The 27102-nt window shown below is 43.8% G+C and overlaps 1 long non-coding RNA gene across 1 annotated transcript in view; it reads left to right on the top strand.

Annotated features, from left to right (window-relative positions):
• The first annotated feature begins 5482 nt into the window (after positions 1-5482).
• Positions 5483-27102, top strand: part of LOC128916208 (uncharacterized) — a 93150-nt gene continuing 71530 nt past the window's right edge. The window contains exons 1-2 of the long non-coding RNA XR_008468876.1: positions 5483-5807; positions 5973-6080. This is a non-coding gene — a long non-coding RNA (uncharacterized LOC128916208). The remainder of the gene's footprint in view (positions 5808-5972; positions 6081-27102) is intronic.

The raw sequence follows: 27102 nt of genomic DNA, 5'->3' as shown, positions 1-27102 counted from the left end.
TGGAGCCTGTGAATTATTAATAAACTAATTTCTCTTTATAGTTCAATCTTTGGAGACTTAAAGTGCTCACTCAAATGCACTGAACAAGAGGAATGCTTCAACTCCAATCAGCTCCTGTCTTCTTTGGAAATGCTGGCCTTGAGGTATCTTTGAGTCTTTGAAATCAATCTTTTATTCAACCGGGAATTTCTGATGGCTTGGAGGTCTAGTCTGTTAATTCTGCCTAATGCCCTGTTTAAATTCGGGGCTTTTCAATGGGCTGATTTTCTGCTTTTACTTTGCTAAGGGACTGGGAGCATCCCTCTCCCCCTTCACCACACCCTGTTTCTTTGTCACCAAGTGGAAACAAAAATGTTTGTTGGCCTCAACAAGTAAGTGGGGGGTGGGATGATGTAGAAAATACCCGGGGTGGCACCTGGGTGAGACCGCGCTGAGTTTTTCAAAGCCAGTTTAATACAGCTTGGTCTCTAGGATCGGGAGTGCAGGTGTCGAAGGGATTCCTGTGCTCTGTCTTTCATCACCACGGCCTCAATGAAGGGCGTTTCGTGCTGCTGCCGTCGGTGGCAGTACCGCAATCGCAGCAGCGGGGAGGGGAGAACTGGGGAAAGAAGGGGGTCAGGGCAGGGTCCCAAAGTCCTGTGCACGCCTGCGGTTCGGGATTGTGAACAGCCTGGGGTAACTGGGCTGTCCAATTTTGTCTGCTGTCCTCTGGATAATTTGGACCAAGATGTGAACCGTAGGATAAGTGTGCAACATCATCCACAGAGTGCCAACGTGAGCCAGAAATTACAAGATTAGGAGCCTTCGCTAATAAATTGTGATTTCCTCTTCACCAGAGCCTGGGCTGAGAGCTGAATAAACTCATTTTGCTTGTGACCCTGTGTGCATGTGAAACAAAAGCTCTCAGTGATAAAGCAACATTGTTCAGTCCTTCCATTCTCATGCTTCTAAAAAAACATGCCGCAAATGACTGAAAAAGGTCCGCGTGAAATTTAAAAATAGGCGTAGGGACTGGGTCACAAGTCACTGAGCTCCATGTGGTCAAATAAAAACAACAGCAACAAAAAAAATAACAGTGCTAAATTAAGCTGTACAACAGAATTTCATTTACCAGAAATATTTAACTGGCGAAAACCACATTAAGGCAGCGGCCTCATTAACAAAAATGTCCTGTGCAGAGGTGGCTTCCCAGTTAACATTTTGGGGGGGAAAAAAGATCTGACTCCTGAAAGAAACTGAAAAAATGGTTAAAGAAAAAAAAACATCTGGGTTTCTCTCACGTCTGGTGTGCTTCTCTCCCTTAGCCCTCATTACTGAGGCTATTTGCATGAAAACCGTGGGCCAGACTCTTGCTCTCCTTTATGCTGGGGTAAATCTGGAGTAGCTCCGCCGGGTGACGCAGAGCTGGGAGCCAGCTCTGGTCCTGCAAACCCATAGCGTGAGCCGCGGTGGTGGGAGCACAGAGGGACACAGCAGTCTCTTCTGTGCGTGATTTATTTTCCAGCTCTCTCTGAGGCCTCGACAGCTCTGCGAGGCCGGGAAAACACATCCAAACCTGGGAAAGGGAAAGGTTTGACTTTGCTGGTGCGCAGGGGGATTCCCGGAGAGGGAGGAAAACGATTTGGTTCCAGCCTCCCATTCAGGCCGATGGGATTTGTGCACCTCAGCCCATGAAGGTCTTTGGGAAGTTCCAGCCATGAAGGTTAATCATAAGCCTTTAATTAATCAGATGTTCACTGTGGGCTGAAGTGGTCTGGCTCTCTGAGCACCAGCCCGGGAGCCGGGAGGTCTTTAATTAACGCTGCCGGCTCCCGGCGGCAGGGGAGCGGAGTGACTTTGAGGTGGCTGCGGGTCTCCTGTGACGGGTGGGATGTGCGGGACGGGGGCTGGAGATGCTGCAGGGCCAGGGCTGGGGGGAGCGGTTTGTGCCATCGGTGCCGAGTCTGGTGCCATCTGCGAGTGGGCTCCGTCGGCTCCCCAGGGGTAAACAGGAGATAACATTTAGCAGGAGAACAGGTTGTAAGACAGGGGTTAAAAAAATTGAGGTTTTTATTATACCTTGTGCACTGAAAAATTAGAATAAATTGGCAGCCGGAATTAAAAATCCGAACTGTCTAGCTCACTTTGTGAAGCCCTATAAAAGAGGCTTCTTAATTTAAAATTGCCTAAAAATTGAGGTTGCAATAAATGACATCTTCAGATTTCTTTTTTTCATAAGTGTAAGGAATAATTACGGAGCTGCACAAGAGTGTGTCATCTGTTGGTTTTCCTTAGCCAGTTAAACTCACTAACGTGTGGCCGGTGCTCCAGAGGTACCTGCAGCGGGGGGGCTTTGGCTCTCTCTCTGCGGAATACGGCCTGAGAGACAACTTCTGGCCTCCCTCAAACTGACGGCAAAGAAGCATTGACTTCAGGGGGTCTGGGATTTCTCTCAAATAATATTATTAGCAATGTTTCAATACTCTTTAACTTAATAAAAACAAAATGGCAGCACTAGAGAGAGATGCTGACGAGGGAGGAAAAAAGCCATTTCACTTCTCCCAAAATTACAGGAACTCTATTTTTTTTTTTTCTTCAAACATGTGCTGCATTTCTTAGTAAGAGGGAAAAATATGACGTGGGAGAAAATAACTTTCAGTTGATGCACTGAAACATTTTTAACTATCAAAATGATGGAAGCCGCATCCATGAGAAAATCTGCGAGGACTCCTAAAACAATATGCGGCCAACAGAAAAAAAAGAAAATAAATATCCCCATTCCTGGAGGATGCCTGTTTCTTTAAGCAGCTGTTTCTTGTCTCTGAGGTAACAAAGTTGTCATGTGATGCATCTGTTACCATGGCAATAATCTGTAATTGTGCAGAAAATCCACCGAAGTAGCGTGCAACTCCTTAGTGAATTGGACGGAGAGAAAAATCACCCCTGTGCAAGCCCTGAATTGATGATGTTGTGAAACTGCATTGGCCAAGTCAGCTCAGTTTCACCTCCAATGAATTTCCTGTATTTATTCGCTCCGGTTCTGGTGTCTAGCGTTTGCTTGGCCTTTAAATATGCTCCTCGCCCGTGCACTCGCGGCTGGTCAATGGTGTGCATCTTCACCCTCCCCTGTCGCATCAGGGCATTTTATATAAAGGAAAGGTTCTGGGCGCTCCTACTGCTTTGGCGAGAAGGTGCAAGAGCTACTGAGCCATTCTTTTCGAGCACAGGTGATAAAACGGCATTAAATATTGTGCCCTGCTACAATTGCAGTGGGAAGGGGGTTCCAATATTGATTTTATCTTACTCTCCCAAAGGGGCAGCCCCCATCATCTGCATTGTCTCTGCCATCAGGATGAGTCGTTCCACCGGTACCTCGGGAACAGCTTCCACACACGCTCATGCGCATGCGGTATTTTTGTTTATATATAATATATAAATTTAAATAAATCTTCTGCTAGCAGGCCAAGTTCAGTATCCTTTAAAACTAACTGAAAATAGAAACACAGAAGGATGAGAAGATGAAATCTGCAAAACTTTATTCCCTGCATTAGTCATAAAATAAACTGCTGGAATTTACAAAGAAAATCCTTGAGCATTTTGAGTCATCTGCTCATGATATCATTGGGCTAAAAGTGCTTGCTACTATCCAAATCAAAACGCCAGAGAAATCTCATGAGAATATGCCTCGTGGGCAAATCCCAAAAGGAGAACATCTGGATTTAAGATGCCATTGCCCTGTACTTAACCCTGAGCCACTGAGAAAAATGACTATTCTCCTGCTCTCACTCTCTCTATGTTATTAGTAAATATTTATACTATACAAGCGCCCAAAGGCCTCAAATGCGAATAGACTTCCATCTTGAGGCTTGCGCAGGCCTGACTGAGAGAGGAGCCCCCCTCTGCTCTGAAGAGCTGGCTTGGTATTTGTTTTTCCTTTCAGCTATGGTGTGATCAGCTGCCCCATGCCCAGCAACTGACTGTGATGTCGTGTTATAGGCCATTAGATGAGACCCTCAATTCTTCCATAGGTAAAAAAGAAGCTGTTTTGTTCAGTGGTGTTAGTTCAGCTGAGGCAGCTTAGAATCAGTGAAAACTCTTAAATTGTGCCCACACCAGCAGTGCCACCCTTTGTCCACCCAGACTCTAAAGTAAGCCATTTAGCCTGAGTTGGTAACATAAAACTGCTTTGTCTTCCCTTGTAGCGTAGAAGGTGTTAATTAGGCGGATGTGGATGATGTAATACCACATCACACTGAAACTCCAACCTAAGAGCAAACCTTCTCATAGCCCAGCACTTGCAGTGAGTAGACTGGAGTTTCCCCAACCCGTGCAAGTCCCTGCCTACTTTTTAAGGCCAACCTGAGTGCCTCATCTGCAGAAGCAGGGCTGTACCTGAGGGTGGAAAGACCTTCCAGAAAGTCATTTGCTCTCTGGCACATGTCCCACAAGCTGAACCCAACCCCACTGAGTCAGTGACCCGAGATCTGCCTTTTTCCAGACGATTTTGAAAGACGGGGTCTGACATCTCAGTTGTGGGAGCCTCATCAGCTCATAACTGAGCCTCCTGCAGCCATTTCTGAAGGGGAGAAGTATGAACCCAGTGTAAACCAGGGGGAGCTTCCAGGCAGCCATGGGACCTTTGTTTCAGTTTGCCTCCGGACTCCCTCACTTGGTCGTTTCTGATGAGATGGAAACAACTCCGTAACAAACTGGATGAACCTCCCCATTGCTGAAGACGTTCTACATCTGTGTACTCCTCAACGCATCTGACAAAGGGAAAACACAATTAACATAATTAATTGAAGTAGGGCCTGGGCTGGGCTTACTCACTTTTTTTTTAACAAGTACCCAATCAGGCTGAGAGCTGTGAGACACCTGAGCTTATAAAGGTTTTGGGAGGAGCAGAAGGGAGGTGGCAGTTGAGATAGGCTGCTTGGAGGTGGTTTCCTTGGTGGTACAGCTTTGCTTCAGCCTGGGTGTAGCATGAGTCTTGAGAGGTGCCTGAGAATTATCTACCCTTGTTGTCACTAAATTCCTCCTTTCCTGGGAAAGCTGCAGAAGAGGCAAGGGGGTAGTGTGTCTGTGTCCTGCATTTGGGAGGCCTCCAGGGGAAAGGGTTGGCTTGGAGAAACATGGGGTTGGGTCTTTCTGGGATTCTGAGCTTGGCCGTGTAATGGTTGGCTCTACCATGAGGGTCTGCCACTCCTCTCCCATCTCTTTGCAGCTTTCCTGGTGGGCACGCTGAGAGTTTTCACCTCTGGAAAGAGCCCCTTTGAGACGATGCACCACGCTCCCCCTGCCCCGTGAGACAGGAAAGCTGGTGTGGCTGCTGTGGGAAGCCAGGAAGCGGCAGCCGAAGCAGAGCTGTTCTGAAATAAGTGCTTAGGAATGCTCTGACCTCTTGCCTCACTAAAGCACCATATTTTATTTTTTTTTTTCTCAGAGAGCACATTAAAAGAGCTGTTTGTACATAGCTTTAATCTGTGTGCACACATACCCAGATTCAGCCTGGGCGGGGGAGAGGAAAAGGGATCACGGCTCTGCCAGTTGTAGGCGTTCGGGGCTCTAGACAGCTGTGACAAACTGCAGCCTTTTTACTACCTTAAAAAGCATAATGGACCACTTTTGTAATTTTAGCTGTAAATGCACTTCTGCTATATCACAGGACAGTGCTTGAGTATGAGAAAAGAGAGAGAAATACAAGAAGTGCAGAAATAATGTGGTGACAGGCCAAAGAACAGAGCTTATAACACACCCACAGAGTGTTTCCTGTGAAAACAATATTCTCCGGTTCTGTCTGAGATGCTCTTGCTTGCCTGCTTTAAGGGGTAATTTCTCAGAGCTATATTTTAGATGTTCAGCTCTTGTAAACTCTTCACAGTTTAATATATTGCAACTTTTCTGCTTGCTGAGTTTGAGTCACTGGATTAAAATTGCACCCACCACCAGAGTCATCAATATTACTGTTAACTTCCCGTCTTCTCTCATCCCAGGCTCTACCTAATGATCGCAACCTGTGATCCCAGTTTGTGCTGTATAGATGGCTAAAGAAGCTCGTAGATCTCGGTCTTTCTGCGATTTGGACAAAGCAGATAAATAAGGTGAGTGGTATGTGTCTGAAAGTGAATTTAGGAGAAGCCTCATGAAGTAGCAGAAGTCCCTGTGGCATGTGGTCATGGCCTGAAAAAGAAGACAAAGACTGTGATGGTGTCCTGAGTACGGACCTGAGGGAGGGAGGGGTGGCACTCGGGAAGGGTGTCTGCTGGTGTGCTACTACTACTATGTAGTGGGAGCAGAAACTCTGAGGTTCTGCACAGACTGCAGTGATTGCTGGATCTAGCTGGGAAGGAATTGTCTCCTGGATGACGTTACCAGGCTTGATGTCATTAGGGGTGCAGCATGCAGTATAGTTCTTAGGGTAGGATCTCCTAAGGAGGTCTCACCCACTGAATCCCTGCCCTGACTAGGACTTAACATGTTGCTGGCACTCAGTCTCCTGTTGCAATCACAACCCAGCAGTGGTGGACATCGCACTGCTGGTGGCATACCATGGGGTGGGGTGTGGGCCCTGTGGGGTACGAAACCTTGAGTGAGGGATGCAATTGCTCTTTCTAGTCTCAAAGTCTGTGAAATGGAAATCAAAGGAAAAATTGACTCCAACAGGAAGCTGAGTTGTGGCTGTGTTGGGTTTTGAGTTGTTGCTTGATGGTCGGTTAGAGACTGGCTGGCAGTGAGGAGGGCTGTGTGGCGGAAAAAGTCTCAGGAAGGTCTTCATTAGCACCAACACAGTACAAGGCGCTGCTGGTAGCTAAATGCTCTGGAAATTTGTGCAACAAAGAAGGTGGTGGTGTTAGGGGGAGCCTGAAAGGGCAAAACTCAGCTCTGGGAGGCCTTGGTGTTTGATTAAAGCCAACTGGGGATGCACTGAATGGAGCTGGGGACGTGGGATCGGAGGAGGAGACTTTAAGGTTCTTTAAGTCTTTTAACAGAAATCTCAAGGAGCAACAGCTATAAACTGAAACATTTCACTCTAAGTCAATAAAACTGATCCAGTTTTTGTTCAAGAAACCCCCTTCAAGCCGTTAAAACTAACAGCTCAAATTCCTTAAGGGAGCCAGCTACACAGGCTTGTCTTTCCATAGGGCTTCCTGGCAGATGGCACCAAAAGGGATGCTGGCTCTTCAGGCACGTATTTTTGGTAAAAAGTCCTCCTAAAAGTGTTTGGATGTGTGTGCAATCTGAATGGTGGTGGCTAAAGTGGTCCATGTGTCTCCACATCAGGAGAATGTGGGTCTGGGCCTCCTTGGAGGTCATCTTGTCCCTCATGCTGGGACACTCGTTCTCCTCCAAAGGCTGAGCAACTTGCTGGGTTCCAGACGTAACTGAGCGGCACATCTGTCCCTGCTGGGCTCGCCACACGCTGCTGGTTGGGACAGCAGGGAAGGACAGAGCTGCAAAGGATGGGGGAGAGGGAATATATTTCGTCTCTCCCAATCTGTAGATGTGGATAGCTACAGACATCTCTACCTTTCCCCCCCTTCCCAGCCCCTGAGGTCTGGGCATAATGTTTTTATATTGCCTCAGAAATCAATCTGTTCAGTAACCTGACTGAGAATAAGTAATGCAGCTACATACTTCTGAATAGTTATATGCGCACGATCTGTTTGTACGATACGCTCCAGTCTTCCTAACATCTGGTTCTAGCCAGTTGCTATCAGCCCCTTGGTTTTATAAGCACTAAATTCACTCGTTTTTTAATGCAGGCGAAAAAAAATGCAGCCCAAAGAGCATAACATTTACAAGCATTTTTTGTGGGAGTGGAGACAGGAGGCCAAGTTCTGCTCTCAGACAGAGTCCAGCCTTTGCATTTTTGGGTGGGCCTCTGAAACCATATTTTTTCCTTAAGATGCCTCCTTTTCAGCCAAACTAAACTGATTCCTGTCAACTATTATCACTCCAGTATGAATGGGTTTGGCATAGAGACTCAAGGGAGGGTCGTCGAGATGGCTTTTTGGGATGCTCTTCAAATACTAACTGAGTTGTTATACATGTAGTGTGCATGTGTGCCTTGGTTTCTGGGAAGGAGGAGGCAGGGATAGGGAGGTGTCATGTTTCTGGTGCCCTGGCCTGCCTGTTTTCTCACCCGGTGTCCATCGAGCGCTGTGTTCAGTGGAGCTAAGGGGAGATAAGTTGTGACTGCCCCGGCAGGCTGCAACGTCCCAGTGCTCCTCCCCAGGTGGCTTTTTTCAGTGCAGCCCTGAACATGCAAGAGAAGACCTTTGTGCTCCAAAGCCACCTGCTCAGGATCAGCAGAGACAGCTAAGGGTGGGTTTTTATTGAGCGCATCTGACAGTGGATGGTCCAAAAGCACAGCGTAGTCTGACAGGCTCATTGAAATCTCTCCATAAGAAAACCACGCATCTAGAGAGCCACCGACACCAAGCCAGTTGCTGATACAAGCAGCAAACCCATCTGTAATGAGATATGCAAAACCACTCAAACCCTTGGAAAACCCAAACCCATATTATCCCCGTGCAGTTTACAACAGGCTTGATGAGCTGCTGGCTTGCTGTTGTAGCCAAATTACCTTTTTACTATTGTATTATCCTTTGTCTTCTCATCCCAGTTTGGTGTTCACCGTGTTCTCTTGTGCTAAGGCTCTAAGGTGAGAGTGAGACTGAAGGATGAGAACTCTCCTTAAATAATTTGAATAACTGTCCTCAATGATTTGGATCAGATCACTAAGGACACTGAGAACTTCAGCAATGCTAATTCTGATACAGATGCCACATACCAGTGGTCCTGTTTGCTCTGCAAGGGGAGCAGAAGTGCATTTAGGGGAGAAAGGGAGATAGCAAACCAGAAATGGCTCATATTTTTGAGTCACTGAAGGGTTGCAATTCACATGTGGATGAAATTTGGCTCTGGAATAACATAATGTAGTTACAAGTGGAATAAATCTGGTCCACTAATTCTTTTTCTGCCTGTTTTGTTTTAAAAGACAAACTATCCTCACTTTACGTATGCACATAAAACACGGGCCGTTGAAACAGGTAACAGCCTAAGCCTCTGAGTAGGACTCGCGGGGTTCTTTTGGCCAAACCTCGCTTTCTGGAAAGGATCAGAGTGAACAGACACGTGAACAGACCTTGCAGAGGTCCTGCCTGTCTGCTCTCGGGCTGTGACTGGTGATGGTGTGGCACTAATTCAGATCCTGCAGAATTGCATATAGGTTTCCACAGTTATTTTTCTGTTGTTACCAAACACTCGAAGTAAGGCTATGCTGTGGTCATATAGACAGGAAAATGACATCATGCTTAAAACCACTAATCCAAAAGCTTTGGAATCTGAAAGACAAACTGTATTCTAATTAGGAACAAAAAACAATGACATCTGAAATGGAGAAATTTCTTGGATTATTATTATTTTTTAATCCTCCCCGGCTTCCATTCCAGCTGAAGCCGTGACAAGTGCATTGGAGCTGATAATAAACATATAGCTCTGAGGTCATGGCTAGGATTTTTAATTTAAATAAATAAATAAGGATGAATTTTCTGGTCTCCAGGGATCCAGCACTCGGGAACGTGCAGCACAGTCTGCTCTGCAGGGTCAGCGTGGAAGATGGGGGGTTTTTTTGCTACTTAGCATAGCTGGTTTTTTCCATTGTTTGAAAACACAAACCAGCCTTATTCTACACTTCTCCTCCCTCCAAGGTTGGTAGGTGGTAACCGACAGGCTTTGGAATGGTGACGCTTTGTAGGGATTATTCACTGCGTGGGAAAAACCAGAATTACTCACAGCAGCCACACTGTTTTAGGAGGTCAGCAGATGTGACCAAGTCATCCTGCTAGGGATGATGAGAGCTGGCTAGAGAAACGGTAAAGAAACCACATTCCACCAGCTGTTGGGCTCTGCGTGTCTCAGTGCTGCTGCACCTTCTGGAAGTGAGTTAACTTTTTTGGGGGGAAAACAGGGTGGAGAAATTCCAACAATGTTAAAATTGATTTATTGACACAAAAAATGCAAAAAACCAAACCCTATTTCTTAATCTGAAACAAATTTTCTCTTAAATTGCTTAGCATTTTGTGGGAGCAAATTGGAAATTGACTGAAACAGAAATGAAATATTTTAATTAATCCAAAAGAGCTGCTTTTATTTTTTCCTTAGAAACTTCTTTTGCAGAAAACTAAATTTTCAGGGAAGAGGAGGGTGGAGTTAATTAGAAGACAGCAACACTTTGAACTCCTGATTAGAAATTCTTTGAGAAATGTGCCTACCGTCCTTAAGCTGGGTCACCTCATTTCCTACTTGAGCCGAAGTCACTGCCCAAATGCAGCAGAACCTACCGGCACCTTCCTCCCACCCCAAAAGGAGGTACCCATAATTCCAAAGATGCGTTGCAGAAGCCGGTGTCTACAGGGGCACTTGAACCAATGCTGTGTGTCATCCCCCCTCAAGAAATTCTGTCTGAGTGGTCGTTGGTTTTGCATGATCGGTTACAGTGCAAGCCAGGCAAATGGGCTCTCCAGCTCTGTCCTCTGCCCCCGCTCACTTTCCCGCTATCCCCATCTGGAGAATCACCTAATGAGAATAGTTACAGAGGTTGTTGCAAGGGATCACCTACTATCATGCACCTGCCAACAGGGTGGATTGACTGTCTGGTTCTTTTAGGAACAGAATAAATCCTGACGTGTTTTGAAAATGCATCCTCACTTGCTTCTGAATTTCTGTTCTGCTCGGTTTCAACTCAGTCGGAGCTGGTTTTCTAAAAGTGCCGCTATTCGTATTGAATTTGCACCTTGCAACCACCTGCAGGCTTATTGTTTGGCGTGGACTGTTCTTCATTGATTTGATTATTTTTTTTCTTTTGTGTTCTTTTTTTTTTTATAACATTTCATGGTGTGGGCAGCAACTTTACAGGTACTGGGCCAGCCTGCTAATTGGTTTCTCGTCTCTCTTTGAGCGTGGACTTAGCAGGGTCTTTGCTGGTTCTTGCGTATTTCTTTTTCCCACAGAAGTGAAAGCAAGAAGCAACTTGATAACGTTATGGTACCGTCCATTGCTTCCTACCACTGTCTGTGCAGGCCACCAAAATTATTTAGTCGCTGAGAGAGGGCAGATCGCCTGAGGTCCTCTGGACTGAATACTGCATGTTTAGGCAGAGGAGGTCTCTTCCAGGGCCAGTGGGGAGAGAGCAGGAGCAAGGCTGAGCTCAGCCCTGGGTGTCCCGTGCACAGACACCTCTGAGGGCCAGCGCAGGGACTTCAGCTGAGCTGCTATGACAAAGCAGACCCGTAGTGCCAGGTCCAGTTCCTGGGAATCTTTCAGGGTGTGTTAATCCACTTGGAATCAAAATGCTCCAGGATTCTTTCTCCTGTGCTTTTGCAGTATGTGAGGTGAGTTTTTGGAGGCCCTTTGCTCTGATGTGTGTCTCCGTAACAGGCCAGGGCAGGCTCGCGCCTGGTACAAGCAGCACTTTAGCAGTGAGTTGGGTTCGGTCTCGTTACTTCCAGGTAAACAAGCTGTCGCTGCCCAGTGATCGCTGCTCCAGTTCTGACATCAGTCTTAACTACTTTTTCTGACCTTGTCTAAAGCAGACTTTTTAAAAAGTGAAAAACAGATTTCTGCATTTCTAAATTACAATTAAGTGATGAAATTAGTTTTACCTATGTATTCATTTACTACGGTTACTGTTTTGGAAACTAAACATGTCCTGACAATGTTACGTCTCCAGCTTTGACTTATGTGGCAAGGAGGCTTTTCTAGAGACTATTTAAGAAAATGAATGCTAGGATTTTATCGCTAGTTTACTTTTGCCATCAGATAATGACAATGGCGCTTGGTTAGGGGGAACAAAAGTCAGATGAAATAAGACATCCTTGTAATAGCGTATGCTGTTCTTCATGGTACTTAAGACACACACGAACAACAATAAAACAACTTTAGGTGAAGGGCCAGTGAATGAGAACACTAGGCTTCATTCTTTTTCCTTCAGAATAAATTCCCTTCTGTCTGCAAGCATCTCATTTGCTGTTTGTACAGAAAGTCCTTTGTTAGTCATTTCTCATTACAGCTATTGATAAGGCTTGTCCAAAAACATGCCAAAGTGCTTTTGTAACTTAGATATTTTACATCAAGTACCAACAGCTAGTAATCATACAGTGGGTCTCTCTTAAAAACTTTTTCACTGTTGCCTTTTTATTTAGATAACATTGCCGTGATACAGCAAGGGAATAGTATGAATACTTCAGTATGGTGGTTTCAGTACGGAAAAGCAACTGAGAATGTTTTAACCGTTAGGAAGGAAACTTCACTTTAACTTTAGTTAACATGATTTCAAATATTACCGCTTGTACAATATGAATGTCTTGTATTATAATTATGTTTGTTTCAATGAAAATAGTATTGAAGACAGAAGCAACTTTTTTCTGTGTTCCTAAGACACGGTCACAGCACAAAATATAATGAGTTGATAGTATTTTCTCACATTCGTACAGCTTTAAGAAATATGCCTGAAAATATCAATAGTTCATTTATGTATTTATCATATAAATATGCAAAGCAACTTCCCTTCCCCTCTAAGTCTGATTTTTCTTGCAAACCTTTGCACATTTGTTCGCAATTTGCAATTTCAGTACTTTCCAGTATTGTCTGTCCATTGCCAGTCTAAAATAAGCGGTGACATGGAGATACGTTTGTTGGGAATGGTTATTAGCTACTTCTCATAACACTAAACAGTACCAAATGAAACGATTGCGCAACGGGCTGTAAACAACCAAAATCTACTTTTTTCGCACAATGCATAATTAAATTGTGGACCTCATTGCCACAGGATGTTTTGGACATCTAAAGTCCAAGAAGCAACTAAGCAAGTGAATGGAAGCAAAGGTCTCTAAAGGGCTATTAAATGAGATGACGCAGACGTAGGCTACGGTTCAGGAAGTCCTTAAACCACAAATTGCTTGAAATAGGGAAGATATGGAGAATTTCATACTTGCATCACTTTTTATACGCTTTCTCCTAAATGCCCATTACTAGCCATTTCCAAAGACAGGATATTATCTTGGATGGGCCGTTGGCATGACCAGGTCCAACCTTTCTCGTATGTGGCTGTGTCCCCCGGGTGGCACAAGAAGGCACATCCTGGAGCACAGGGAGAGGAGCAGGGATTTTCCTTCAGGTTAGACACAAAGATAATTTTTTCAGGTGTTGATAGGCTAAAAAAGTCTCCTTTTAGGCATATAAGAAATCTGTGAGTCTTCAACTGCCAGGTACACTGCTAGTTCCTTTAAGCTCAATTCTTTGGGGAGAGAAAACTGGAAGATGTTATATATCAGGCTGGAAAATATCTACCTTCTTGGGAAAAGCCTCCAACAGTGGTGCGTGTAAACCACAAGTGGAAAAATGTGGCGAGTTGTGCTGCGCTATGAACAGGAGGAGACAGTGACAGCCTGGCGACGTGACTCATTATCTCTGCTCTGGTGGCTGTGCTGTGGCGTGGGGTCCTTCAGGTCCCATTTACTTCAGTAGCACGTCTGTCTCCCAAGGGGTTCCTTACTTAGAAAAGCTCACCATAGGCTGAAGAAAGAGATGAAGAAATATGTGGTCCTTTCCCTTGCTTTAGAAATTTCAGTCTGAGGCCCAGAGAAATGAAGTGACTTTAAGGAGTATTGGATATTTTTTTATTTTTTTGTTTGGTTTTAGGGAACATGAGACATTTTCTTTGGCAGTACTTGTGTTGTAGAGTAATGAAGATGGTATTTGCTTTTATTTTAAAGTAAGACCGCATATCTCACTTAAAGAACCAAGATAGGTGTATCAGCCTCCATCCAGTGAATTTTATATTGACTTTAAGTAGACCAGTTGTGGGAAGCAAAAGACTTTCTCTCCTGAAAATAAACGTTAAGCTTCCCTCATTGGATGCAGAGCAAAACAGTTACATTTTCAGCCTCCAGCTGCCAAGGATACCTACGAGCATTTTCCTACCACAGACATTTTGCAGGCAATGTGGAAAACATGCCACATGCCAAAGGCATTAAAAGAAGGAGCCAATCATGAATAATTCATTTGGAATTCGCTATAATGGCATTAGTCATAATGAAACCTAAGCTGGTATTAACATGTGGGTAATAGGTACAGCGCTTCCTGAGGAATCACCCTTTATTAGGGAGGGGGTATTAAGGAGAGCTTGGAAAAGGGATACTGCTTCTACCATCGTGATGCCCTGCTCTAGGGATAGTGGTGTTTGATTGTCTCCAGGAAAATACACGAGCTATGTTGGCTCTGCTCAGTTATGAGGTCTTCAGCCTCCTGGTTTAAAAAGAAATTGCTTACAAAATGACTATATGGCAGCTGCTTAGAGCAGCAGTAGATGTGCCAGCAGAAGCATTGGTTCAAGACAATAAGTGATCTGATCGTATTTCTGTTCCTTTCTTGTTCTTCTTCCAACAAGCTTCCGTGCAAATTAGGTGTTTTTGTGTTTGCTTCACAGCTGCTGGGGAAGGGGAGAGCCTGTTGCATGACAAGAGGGACGGTGTTTTGGGCCAGCCTTTGTCCCGGCCGGCGTGCAGGAGGGTAGAGCCTGGGGTCCCCCAAGGGAGGTGAGACGCTGCTCTGGCACGCTGGGTGCTTGCATGCAGTCGTTCGGTGTGAGTAATTCACCAGGGAAGGAAAAACCTGCACCGTACAACTTCAGTAATGAGGTGATCCAGAATCAGTCAAGCCTTTAAGGATGTGCTTATGCTCTGTTGAAAGCCTGTGATGATCAGGTTTGGGTTTTTCCTTAGACTTTGAAATAACAGAGCAGTAGGTGTGTGTTTGGAGTTGAGTGCTCTTGAACTGGGACTGTATAAGCAGTAATCAAAGGCAGAGTCAACAAAGGCAAAGGCAAAGTAAATGGTTCACAGGCCACTCTAGTTGAAATATGTTTGCATAAAGTTGTTATCAGAGTCAATCCGCAGAACGAGATGTGAGTGATTCAGGAACAGGAGTAAGGGCTAAACCATTCATGCTAAATAATTTGCCTTGCTTTCGCCAAGACTCCTCTAAATCTCAGCTTTGCCCAGCCGTGTTAGACCAGCACGAACTCCTAGCGCACTGAAGGGGCAGGCTCACAGTGCGATTTTCATCATCCCTTCTGTTGCCGTAATCCTTACGCGGTGACCACCCAGCCCTTGCTAGAGATGCCCTGAACTGAGAAAGCAATCTGCTCAGCTAATGAACATCCTGCAAAGTGTAATTATGAGACCTTTGTCTCATGAGGTGGAACTAATTAACCAAAACACTAAAATCCCAGTAAAAGTTAGCAATAGTTACCTAATACAATCGAGCCCTGCAAGGTGTGCGGTTACAATATCAGAGGTGTAACTGTCAGGTGTGCCAAGGCACACAGCTCAGCGGGCTGGACAGGAGGATGCCGCAGCGATATGTTGGAGTCTTCTCTGCTGCATATTATTATTTGTGCTTACTGTACACCAAGCCATACAGCCCTATTTCTTTGGTGTAAGAACTTGCGAAATAAAGGATGGAGGAAAGAAGAGTATTGTTCGTCTTTCCTTTATTTTTTGACACCAGAACTACAGGTCTGAAAAAAACAAAGGGCTTGACATTTACCATTCATAAATTCTGCAGAAACAGAGATCCAGGCTCTGAAGCTGCAGGAGTGAAAGAATACAAAGTTCATCACCTGCTGACACTTGTCTTGAAAAGGAGAGTGTCAGAGACAAATCCTGCCGGTTAGGACTGAGTGCCCAAGCGTAGTGTCAGGTTCCAGATCTTTTGCAGCATGAATAAGATAGGTCTTCTATTGTGAGCCTGCAGAGATGCCAGGACCTGCACATGTCTGGACACAAAAGGGAAAAAGCCTTTTTTTCCCTCCTTGAAGATTATGACTCAGCTGGGCTTGGCAAGGACCCTGCAGTCATCACAAGCTGCCCCTCAACCCACCCTCTTCCACACGTACCCAAGGGCCACCGGCACGAAAATTAAGCAGGTTTGGTTTGTTATTATTTTTCTGAAGAGGATCTCAGGTTATGGTACCTGTCAGGAGACTGCGCTCCCTACAAATGGTGGAGAAGCAAGCTCTCCGAGAAGGTAATTCAGAGCACCTCAGTGAGAGCCCTGCTCTAGATTGCCCACGGATGAGTTTGTCCCTATTTGTTAATCATAGTGGCAAGGCAGAGAGACAAGTCTCTTTGAGGTAAGTTGTATGGTTTAGGGGTCTAATGACTTCTCCTGATTGACTTTCTGTTCACATCAGGAAATGGAACTCACTTGGAGGTAACAGACAGATTCTGGGTGGATTTCCCACCGCTGATGAGACTGAGCGTGTGTGCAAGGGACACCCTGACTTGCTGCTGGAGGGCTCTCTGCATCAGCAGTAGTGATGCTCAGGGGTGGCCAGTGACTGCTTCCTTCCATGCGTCTGCAGGAACGCAGAGTTTGCCAAGGAGAGCAGAAGAAAGTACGTGTATCTCTCTTTATCTGAAGCATTCGCCTGTGAGTTATGTCAGGCAAACAAAGGTGCTTCAGGGAATTCTAGTTCGGGTTATTCTGAAGTACCTAGTAATTACCTCTGTTTTACCTTCCTCACCTTCTCTGTTAATGATACAAGCTATCCCCTGGGGATTTAAACCTATCAGTGACAGTAAATCCAGGTAATTCCGACAGTAATTTGAAACTTTTGTCTGTCTTTGTATTGTCAGAGTTACAGTATAATCTTTTACTAGATGGTTGTGTCATACAGGCAGGGTGTGCTTCGGAAGATGTAGAACCTGGGTGGGGTTTGTTATGGAGTAAGGGCAAATGAGGATTTGGATTTCCTTTCTTCCAAGTGCAAAATCTTCTTTCCACTCCCATGGGAATCTGCTAGAACTTTCTCTCTGCTACATTCACTTTGCTTAGCTCAGATTGGACTAAAATGCACGAGATCGTTACTGATCTGTGTAGCTGAGGCCTACTGATTACAAAAATCAGATGTAGCTGTAAACATCTTTAATTCCAATAACTTTAAACAAAATAATTAGTGGTTTAACTAACTGAGTTTCACAACAACTTTTTAAAATACAAATGGCTTTTCCAATTTTACAGATGTTAATTTGCGGTGTAAGGATTATGTGATTTACTGATGGTGACACAGTGAATGTGGAGTAAAGCCAGAAAATGGTTCCAAGGCTCCGATGAGGACATGAGCAAGCTGCCTCAACAGAGAAATATTTGCACCAAAAATAGAGCTGAGCCAACCATTATTTTGGTGTGGGTAGGAGATTGCGTTTTATTGCATTTGTCATTTTATGGGGAAAACTGTAAGAAAAAGCAACCAATAACATTATTTTAAAGCCAAATTTTTATTTTGAATTTTGAGAATGCTTATGTTAATATTTTCCCATTTATCCCAGTGACTTTCACCAGTGATTGCGTTAGAATGAATTTTACTTTGCAAGTTGGAATCTTTTTTTCTTTCTTTCATGCCCATAATTTCCAGAGACTACGTTATTTGTATTTGTTTCTTGTAAATTGCTGCGTGCTTTTCCTCTGCGTGCTTCAAGAGCTACTGTATGTCTCCCTATGACGGATGTTAAGAAAAGGGGTTTTTAATGTTCTGTTAAGGTTCTTTGAATGGAATATGATGGCTGAAGATAGTGTGATATACATTTAAGACTAGATATCGTTTGAATGCCTTTGAGTTCGTGGAAATGGCAGTTCAAGGTAGTGTTCTGTGTAGAGTATTTTCTTTACGTTGGTAGTACTTGGGCTGTCTCCTGCTCCCTTCCTGTGCTGTGCTAAGCTTCTGCTCTTTTTGGTCCTGGAGATCTGAATTTCGTGATGACACTTCAAAGATGGGCTTCCTTGCTGTCCTGAGGAGCTGCATTAAATGACCCAACTTTTTGTTTTCACTCCCGGCTTTTGAGACACCGTCCCTCTGTGTTGTTCAATACATTAGGCAGGTGAAAATTCTGAACTTTCATTCAAGTACATGCAAAATATCTGCTTTTAAGAAAAGTTACTTTCTTAATAAAGAATGTGGCAAACCCATGAGGCAATAGCTAGGTCAGCTTAAAAAATTCGAGAGACTCATCCCACTAAAATAGAGGTATTTCTATTTGTGGAGTGTTACTGTGATTTTTTTTTTTTTAGCATATCTCTTAAAAGGTGTTTTTTATATTAAGTTGTATGTATTGCAGTTGATGCCCTGTAGAATTTTTTTCTTTTTGGCACAAGGGTGTATGCTAAGGAGCTGTGCCTTGTAATGCATCATGGAGTACAATTTTATACACGCGCTTTGGACATCCTCGTTTTGTTTATACATATCCTTACAAAAATGACACTTTTGGTGCTGCCAGCTAAGAACTGTTGGATTCCCGCACTGAGGTTTGAAAAAAAAGTATTAAATTATGTAGACGCTGTGTTGAGTTCTGGTAAACCTAATAGTGCAAATTCACACGATTTGCATGAGCATGATTAATTTTTCAGTTAATGATCCTGCTTGTTATGCTTACGGATTCCACATGTGCTTTGTAGACAGCACACAAGCAAACAAAATATACACATGGGAGTGCTGCAAAAGCATACATGTATGGAGTATGGCTGAGGCCTTTGAATTGAATTCCTGGGAAATCTGCTTTAATGGTAATGTCATGGGCAAATACAACCTATCTTCAGGGGCCGGCTCTAAGCTAATGTAGTCCCAGGTAACTTGTCAACTGCAAGGCAGAACGGTAAAATTACAAACTTCAGAAGCCATCTTAGGAACCGATAACCATGTGGCAAAGCTGCATTCATTTGGAATATTACCAGAAACAGGGAAAAGTGTGTAAGCATAATCAAGTATTTCCTCTGCTGTGTATTGTATGTTTAATGGACCACACAAGACTTTACCAGAAAATCCTATTTCACAAATGTTTTAAATCCACAAACGCCTGGTGATGACATAGCCATAAAATACAGCTTTTACAAATCCTCCATCAAGGGGCTAGGTTCTCTGATGCATTATATCAACAACATTGATTTAAGCGATGAATAATTGATTATAAAATTGGATTCCAAATTGAACTCTGTGAGTAAATCCAGATCTGTGCTCAAATCTCGGTTTGAGCCGAAAGATCTGAACTGTGTTTGGTTTGGGAAACAGAACCTCTAGTTCTTCGGTGAGGTCCCGCTGCCACCGTTGGAGACACTGTTTACATAAAATTAAATGAAAATGAACCCAGGCAGGGTTTATGAGAAATCAAGTTTGACTACATGGCGTGTACAGGATATAGGTATCCTGCCAACACTTTAACATCTTTTGTAACACAAGTAAGTGTTTGTAACACCTTGATGTGTATTTAACTGTTAAATTTAGAAAAATACATTTCTGTGTCAGTGGAGAATGACAACTCTGAAAACTTTACATCTCCACTGTTGTGGATACCTTCCTTCTCAGCATTAGCCCTGACAGACCACGGAAAGGGAAGACATGACAAGGTCAGAGATGAAAAGACAAAACTACGACGTGCCGATAACATTTTGCCTCCCAGAGCCATGGGCTGTCTTGCAGGTGGTGAAATTCCACAAAAACCACTGGAGCTTCCCGGCTTCCACTCCTTAAGACCACAGCACATGTGTTTATTGCACAAGCAGTAGCCTGACTTTAGCTCTGGTTTTCTCAATGTTTCTGAAGAAGCTCTTCTCAAAGGTAAAGTCACCAGTGTGATTCTCCGGTTCCTCCTGAGCCACGAGCTCCTCCCGTAACCTGTCCTCTTTAGATGCAGAGTGCTTCGCCTGTGACAGCTGGCTGCATCAAAACCCGCTTGGTGTGACATTTTTGCTGGGTGAATCAAGCCTCTTAACACTTGGCAGGTGGTGTTTGGTCACAGTTGTGTTTGTTGCACAACTTTTAGTTCATTACATTTAAAATGCCTTCCCTCTCTTCTTTGGGCCGGTGTATTCCCAGCTCCTCTGTGCATGCTCCTGTTCAAAGAGAAGAGGAACAAAGTCCTTTAGCTGATGTGGTTTGTAGGCATGACCGTGATCCCACACTTTGGGTGGGAAACCGTTGTTTTGTAACACCAATAAGACACAAGTCACCTTTGTCGGTATCTCAGGGAAGACCGGAGGCTGCAGAAATTGGCCTGCCCCATTAGAAAGGGTGGCCCTACTCCTGTGGGGAGCTGCAGGAGGGACTCTGATCCTGCCAGCCCCTCACTTCAGTGCATCTCCAAGAGGTACGAGTGACCTTGGCAACCCAGGTGGAAATCTGATAATCAAAAAGTTTTTATTTGCCTTAGCTGGGCTCTGGATCAGTTGGCATGAGGTGTCCCAGAGACCCCCTGTGGTGTGGTTTAACCAGTCCCATGGCAGCCTGGGGAAATCTACCCTTCTCCTTGGGAAGCAGACAAACCTGGTGGACCTTTTGGACTTCTGTGCATCTCCAGGTGTGTGTTGTCACCGCTTCACCATGCATAGTGCTTTGGTAGCACTACAAGCCTCTGCTAGTGGTGAAAGGCAGGAATTCATTCCCGACCCCATGAGTCACCCTCCTATGTCACAGAGCATGTGGTTTCATCACCCTTGCTATTATTTTACCTTTCAGTTGAGTAGTTACAGGTGCCATTAATCTATAAAATAGATGTAGGCAGACAGGAGGACGTCATGTAAAGTCTGCGGAGACACAGAACCAACAGACACAAAAAAAAAAAAAAAAAAAGGAAAAAGAAAAGCCAGCTTGAAAACATGACCCCAACTTTTTACTGTCGTGTGTTCCAGGAAAATGATTTATTGTTGGCATGTACCCATGTCACACTGATACTCAGGACAAAGTAAAAGTCACGGTAGTCACTCAGGCCCTAGCTTCTGTCATTGTATTTTCAGATATTTTAAGGAATGAGGTAATGACTTTAAGATCAAGGTCATTTTCAGCTGCATCAATTATTTCACTTTCTCCTGGCAAAAGCATCTGCATACCTCTGCACAATGCTAACTACCAGGCGAACATTTCACTGGAAAACTTGGCTGTTCTCAGCCATACGGAGTGCCTGGATCATACATTAAATTGGTTTAATCATTTAAACTTTTACTATGTAACTTAGAAACTGGTATGCAGCAACACTGCATGTTACCAATTTAATGCATTTAAAACAAATTTAAGTGGGTTCCAATGTACTTAGTCACTGCTATACAAAGGAGAGACCCCATATTTCAAATAACAAGGCTTCCGCAGAGAGATGACGTTAGTGGTGGGTAATAAGCTGAACTATCTATCAAGATATCAAGTATGAAACAGATGGTGAGAAAAAAAAAAAGGTCCAGATACATTTACAAGCCTTTTAACATGCTCGCCCATTTAATTCACCGCAAGGTCACAACTTGATGTCTTAGACATGCAATCTCCTCTTCAGCTAGAAATGAGAGCAGGGTTTAAAAAAAAGGACTGTTACAGAAAACTTTGTGGGGTTTAGCCAGCGTTTCTGGGAAGGGAAAATGGCCCATCATCAAACCTTACAGATCTTTGCTTGCCAGCGCTGAGTCTTGAATACATGATTTGTAGACCTGCATCCATTGATTCCTCCAGTGGTTCAGTACATTAGGAGTGATTTGCTGTAATGATTCAGCTCTGAAAAATTCATTCCCTTCCTTTAGGACAATAATTTTGGGGGGTTGGGAATGTTCTTGGTTGTACCCCTTGTGTTTTTGTGTTCATAAAGATTTGGGGTTAATCAGTCAAATATTCTTATCTCCTACTCCGTTCAACCACTGTAACTCAGTCACGTATGTGAGTGCTCACCAGCCAGCCATGAAGGCCATCCCTCTCTTTGATTTTTGGGGTTGTCTCTTTTACACCCCGTTCTAGAATTCTGGCACAATATAACCTGACTGTGTACATACTTTCTCATAGCATAGATTAAAATGTTAAAGAACCTCTAGTAAAAGTTATACTTTTAGTTGAAGCCTTCATTCTAGTAGCTGGGGAATTGATGTCAGCTGGAAAATGATTTCCCAATGGTTTGGTTTTGTAGCAAAAGTCTTCAACTTTTATGTAGATAGTCTTTGAAGTTAGAAATTGTTGTTAGACTATCAAATATTGTTTGAGGTGTCACTCATTTTTTTTTTTTCCCCTCTTTCTATTATGGGAATGGGATCTTAGCAAAGAATTATTGTGGTAGAAAATGAATGTGTGACTGACACTGGAAAGAGAGGTGTTTATGGGGCATATACAAGGGGAATTGTTGTGGAACCTAGACCTGTCAATATAATCTCGGTTAATTCTCCAAGTGTCTGGTTTCTCACTCAAAGAAGGCAGAGTTAAATCTCCAAAGACATAATACTTGAATATGTCATCCATGGCGTGGAATATTTTCTAAAATATCTTTCTGCTGGTGTAATTTCTTGTTGCTGGTTTATCTGAGTCACACCCGTAGTTTGAAACAGGGGGTGTGACTGCCTTCTGGGCTGCAGTTGGCCCAACCTGCCTAGAAAAATGCCCTTCCTTTCCCTGTTTTCTGGACAGCTTTGCCGTATGCCGCCTCTGGCCTCCTACCTCCTGTTTTCTGGCCCTGCACACCACGACTGTTTTTGTCTGAAGAAGAACTGAGCATGGGTTGGACCGATAGGTGGCACACGGGGAGCTCTTAAGTAGGCTGAAAAAAAATTATACAAAGAGAAAATGAAAATAATAATACTCCAAATACCACAGAAAAGACTCCAGTTCTGGGTTAGTTGGTTTTTTTCCCATCCTCTGGATTTTTATTTTTCCTTTGCTTTTGAAATTCCAACCAGGTCTGGCTATCCAAATAAGTCATTAACACTATACTGCCTGTCCAAAAGTGAATATGATCCTTCTGTGCAAATATCTACATGACACAGCTAGTGCCTTAAGTACTTCTTTGTCACATGCATTGCTTTAACATCTCAGGCCAGACACCAAAATCCTGCTGTGCTAGGAGCTGTAGAAACACACGGCAAAATCCTCCTGTCCTAAAGAGCTCACCAGCAAGGTCTGAAATGAGAAATTGGACGGTACAGGCAAGCGGAAGAGTATAAGGAGAAACTGGGACAGTGGCCATCAGCAGGATGTACCTTAACGGTATTGGGTTTAAATGACAACAACAGAAAACCCTCAAAACCAAGTTTTAGGGGGTTGTGAGTTAGCCTGTTGCAGAAAACGTTTGAAGATTTGCAAGCTCTAGGAAAGCTGAAGTCCTGAAATCCTCCAGGGAGCAGTGGTTTGGATTTTAACCGGCATATCAAAGCATCTCCAACACCTTAAGCCTTCCTAAATAGGGCTGGAGCCTAAAGCAGCGCCTCCCGGAACGGAGGGTTCGATGATCTTTCCTCTGGTTCCAGTTGGACTTGGATGGCCAGTAAAAAAGGCACAAGCCAGTCACCCACATAAAGGAGATGCGAGAGCCGAAATTCAGACAGGCCAGGTCACAACTGGCAAGACGTACAGAGGCTAGATTAGATAGGAAAGAAAATCTGGGTCCAGGTAATACCATCCCCATAGAACCTGAATCACAAATCTTCGGGAGCACGGCCGCAGTTTTCACGCCATCCTCCGTGAGCCTCCTTGGGAAGGAGCGCAGTCAGGCTCTGTATTTTCACATCTCTAAAAGCACAGGAGACAGTCAATAAAAAAGGGATGGCTGTCTTGAGATTACCCCCCCTCCTCTATGTTCTGAAGGCGACAGAACGGAGTGGATAGCGAGCAACCTGCTTGCCTTGGGTGCAGATGGCTTTAATTGTCATTCCCAGATGTTCTGCCTCTTGAAGGTCAAATTCACCTTGTATAAATCGGGCTGGAACCATCCAGAGAAAGCACAGACATTTTATTTGAAAAAATGTAATAAAAGAATGTCCTTCTTTCTTGTTATTTCTTTCCTTGTAAATTTAAAGGGAACAGATTGAGAGGGAGGCCTGCCTGGCACAGGTCACGGTAATGGGATATAGAAGCTTTTGTCTGTAAGATGCGTGTTCAAATCCAGCTCTGTGTCACTGCGGTTAAAATATTGTTATATTTTGGCTGGCGTAGCTCGGCTGTAGGTGTTAGTGCAGGACTCGCTGCCATATTTGACAGCGTCACTTTTTAAACATGGCAATACAAAAGCCAGGCTCAAAAAAGAATTGCTAGATGGAACATCTGTTGTATCAGGAAAGCACACACGTCATTAAGGCCAGAAACCGATGATGCTTTCACCTGGTCTCTACCTGTCTTGTAGCGGAGGTCACTTTGGTCTCCAAACCGGTATGTTGTGCATCTCTTCCAGGCAGGGGACTTGCATTGGTGTTAACGTCAGAACAACCCACATTTCTGCCAGTCTTGCGCAGATCTCGCTACTTCATCAAAAATCGCCCTCCCCTTACACTGAATTATGTCGTTACTGCTGCATGTGTTTTCATCTCAAATCATCAAACTTTGTGCTGCTTTTAAAGTAGAAGTTCTGCAAATTCTGCCTTGTGATTATTCCCTTTTGGTGCAGGTGGTTGTACTGACTGTGGCATAACTGCTTGGCTGACTAAAGCTTTTGTAGTGGCTTACATTTTCAAATACCAGTTTTGATGTTAGCTAATCAATACTGAGGACATCTGTAAGAGGTCTGTATGATCTCCCGTTCTCTGCAAATACCGGTGACTGTATCTCTTTACAGATTGTACGATTTTAGAGACTACTAATGAAACATATATGGGACAATAGGAATAGTGTGTTTATTTTATTTTTTAGGCTGAGAATTATGTCCGTTGCTCTATCTTCAATGACTCAGGTTTTTTTTAAAGCAGATGTTTTAAATATCATGAAACACATTGGATTTTGTTAACTATAATAATGTATACATAAAATACTTACACTGCAGGAACATGAGTCACACGGACCATCAAGTACTTTTCTTTGCTGTATCACCGCATCACATAATCCTATTCACAAATGTACCAATCTCCATGGTAAAACTACTTTGTTCCTCTCTCCTGCCCCTCCTACTCCTGTAGGAAATCTGGTTCATCAGCTCACTCCATTGGGGTTGGAAACGTTTTTCTTCTGTCCAGTGTAATTTATTAGCCGACAGATATATATTCACTTGTTTTTGTGTCAATAATGCACAGTGTATTTTTTAAGTGTACTGTAATTAGGTGGAAACATACTGTTATGTCAGGCATCACCAGATGGGGCTTTTACACATAGTCTGCGAAGCTTTTTTTTTTTAAGCACATGTGCAAGCTTTGACTCTGGGGAGGACGTACTGCAGAGTTGTTTTCAGTTATTTAGGCGTCCGTAGAGGCAGCTTTGGAAGCAAGGCTGTTGAGTGAGCATTAAGATGTTATTTTTCTTGAGCTTGGATTAGAATCCGTTATTGAGACAGGAACCAAACTTCAGATTTAGATGTCCTCAGATGTCTCAAACAGAACCAAGAAGGGAGAGGCAGACAGAATTACTAGATATTTTTTAAATTCTCAGACAAAACCTATCTTTTTTCCAAGATGACTGCGGATTCCCATATCGTCTTACTGCAGATACAAAAGAAATGAATTTCTAGGATTGCAGGCTTATCCCTTGATGGTTTCTTTGGGCAATTTTGGAAGAAAGGAATGGAGATTATACATGTGATAAATGTGTATTTTAATGGAGAAACAGCTAGAAATTCTAAAGGTGATTAATTAAAGGAAAATTAAGATGCCATTAAGCAACTGTTCAGGGCAATTTCACACTGGAAAATTTACAGATTCAAACACAGCACTTTGTAAATATAAGCCATGAGATGAATAGAGAATTTTTATATGTGACATTTATTCCCTTACTCTTCTTGTGGACTGAAATATTTTGCCTCCATGATCTCAGAAGTTCTGAAATCCCAAATATCTTTGATTCATATTCCCATGCTTTATGCTGCAAGCACAGAGCGTTGAAATGAGACATTTGGTGGATAATTCAAGATACTGAGAAAATACATCAAAGATCTGTTGTGCATCCTGGGTCCTGTACCGTAAGTTGTGTTCAGGGCCAGAGTAGTCATGGTTTGCTGCATACACAGATCGTAAAGTGCTGCCTGGACCCAGGGCTGGGCGAGTGGCACAAAAAGCAACGCAAATGAATGTTGGAAATCTGAAGGAAACACAAATCCACAGAAAAAGGGGGTTTATGCAATTTAACAAGCATGGAGTTATCTGTATGGGAGCGTAACTGAAACAGGTGAGTGTTGAGAGGGACACCTTTGGATGCCTAGCAGCTAGAAAAATTGGGGTTTGTCATTCAAGTACTTGCTGCTTATCCATGTCCTACCCTTGCTCTATCGATTGTGTTGGGGAATGGATATTTGTGTGGGTTGTTTGCTGGGAGGGGATGGTTTAGCTACTATCGAAGGTCTAAGTCATAGGTCTGTGAGGTGCAGTGGATGCTTGTGAGTGGGGTCAGTGTAGATGAGATTTGGATTAGGGGTTTGGGAAGGAAAAATGGAAGGGAACCCAACTGCTGTCTTACTGCTCTTTTATGCATTCGTGAGGTGAACTCTAATGCTTGGGGTGGAAGTTCTTGTTCATGCCAGTTTGCCCTCAGAGCAGAGCATTCACCACGGACTCTAGGTTCCTTTTCTTCCTGAGCCTTAAATCATACCAGGCAGCCTGCAGTCCCCCAGTCTTTTTCTGGAGAAATGTCGTGAGTAGAAATGTCTGTGCGTACAGTAACACAGGAGCTCTGGGAACTGCGTAAATCAGAGTCAAGCAGTCGGCGAGTGGCCACTGTGCACACACTGTCCACCACGGTTCTTACGTTCGCGAACGCATTGCAGAGATGTGCCAGGAGACATGTTTACTCTTAACGCTGCTTGGATATGTTCGTGCCTTTGCGAAGCTTTCATTACTTCTGTGTGTGTTTTCAAACTGCACTAGAAATCAACTTGCAACTTTGAAAAATTTTAAACCACAGCGAAGAGTAGCCCAGTAGTCATGAACATCAACAGAACAGAATTCACCTTTTTTGCACGGTCCCCATAGGGGGTTAACACTAGTCCCTAATGTTCCCCAACATCTTGGCACAATAATGGTGAAGCCACCACGCAGGCACTTTAAACAAGTAAGGAGGAAAAGCCAGGGTAGAAGGAACTAATAAGTACACAACAAAACTGCTCTGCTCTGCTCTGCAGTGTGTTTGAGGGGGAG

This window comes from Rissa tridactyla, chromosome 11 (assembly GCF_028500815.1).
Source record: "Rissa tridactyla isolate bRisTri1 chromosome 11, bRisTri1.patW.cur.20221130, whole genome shotgun sequence".
Lineage (NCBI taxonomy): Eukaryota > Metazoa > Chordata > Aves > Charadriiformes > Laridae > Rissa > Rissa tridactyla.
The sequence above is the reverse complement of the archived record's forward strand: the minus strand, read 5'-3'. Positions and strand labels throughout refer to the sequence as shown.